Below are 1765 nucleotides of genomic sequence, written 5' to 3'. Positions count from 1 at the left end.
ATAAGAGTCGAACAAGAAATTCAAGAAGATAGAGAGATGATGCAATATATCCTACATCAGCTAAATTGGAGAACAATTTGAAAAAGTTTTCTTCACTTAAGGACCCCAGACAAGGTCAAATCCTCCTAACTCGCCCACGTTTCCCTTTTCATAAGTAAATGTTTATTTTCAAATGCATATCCTTTTAAGATGAATATATTAATATATTAATCTTGCAAAATTTAACATCTCATACCTCACCCTACCAACCATATTAACCTAATCACATCAACCGGGAAAAAAACACCACAAAATAAACCCGAATAAAATTAATTCATGCATTAATATAAGATATAAAAATGAAATGGAGGATGATGCAAATATAAAACACAAAATGATGAGCATTTTCAGGAAGATTTGTCTGATGACACAAGATATTTTTTGGTAACTCCCAAACACTAAGGAGATATCCCTAGTCACCCCATTTGAGCCAAATATCATGAAAGAAGATGATTTTTGAATAACCTTCAATATGTCAATAACTCGGTGAGACTAGTTTTTCAATCGTTTTCATTTATATTCGATTATTAAAGGAGATAATGCATTTGTTAAACATTTCTCATGTGACTATCCCATAAAAGAATATAAGGAATGTTCCTAACTTAAAGTGCAAGAAAAAGTGAAAAGTTGTGTAGAGAAAAAAGCCCATTGAGAATTCGCAATTAATATATGAGACAAAAGTTAAGGCAAAAGTGCAATATTAATGATCACAAGAAGAATATTTCATAGCAAATCTTCGCCTACATCTTAGGCCACTCTTATTACAATGTGGAAAATTCCTCTATTTATTGAATGTCATGTTAGAAAACTGATGAAAATATGATAACGAAGAAAGGTGAAAGGTGGGTTTGGGAAACATATATTTTTTAGCCGTATATCCTTTTATTGAAAACACTTAGCCAAACCACGATACAAGTCTGAAAAGACCTTGTAGAGGACTTATTTGCTTAATATACGCATCATAACAAAAAACCGCTCACTCCACAAAACTCATAAATTTTGATAAAATATCTCATCTTTAATGCATAGAATTAAAAATCATTTTCTCGATATTATCTTCACCACTTACAACCTAAAACATAAATTAAATCATATCATCACTACCACATCTACTGAAGCCCAAACCCATATTAAATATTATCATCACTACCACCACATCTACACAAGTCAAACCTAAATCAAATTTTATCATCACTACCACATCACCGCTCATAGTTTAGACACTAGCTAAAGTTTGTATGATCATTATTTTAGTATTTCTTTTTATAGAGTTATTTATGAAATAAGGAGTATGAAAAGGAAAAGTGAGCGCCTCCCAAACTTGGACAGATTTTGAGATGATTCATAGTCTATGGATATCTAGTTGTTGACAGAGTTTTCTAGCTATTTATTGAGACAAGTTTCTAATTGATTTATTTAATGATAGGTCAATTCTTTGTTCGCCATCTCGGTTTTTGTTGGAATAAATTCTAACGCCGATATCATGGTTTCAAGAATGTTACTTTAATAAAAAACTTAGCTTTATTGAATTATTAACAATTCCATACCATCTCGGTTTTGTTGGATTAATTCCAACATCAGTATAATGATATGAATTTAACAATTTAATACAAGTGATAATGAGTGATATTTATTTTTGTTTTCCTTTATTAACCAAACTACTTCCTTATGGAAGGTTGGTAAAGAATAAATAAATAAAGCAATAAATAAATGTTAGTTGCGGAAA

Source organism: Lupinus angustifolius, chromosome LG11 (genome assembly GCF_001865875.1).
Source record: "Lupinus angustifolius cultivar Tanjil chromosome LG11, LupAngTanjil_v1.0, whole genome shotgun sequence".
Classification (NCBI taxonomy): Eukaryota; Viridiplantae; Streptophyta; class Magnoliopsida; order Fabales; family Fabaceae; genus Lupinus; species Lupinus angustifolius.
The sequence above is the reverse complement of the archived record's forward strand: the minus strand, read 5'-3'. Positions refer to the sequence as shown.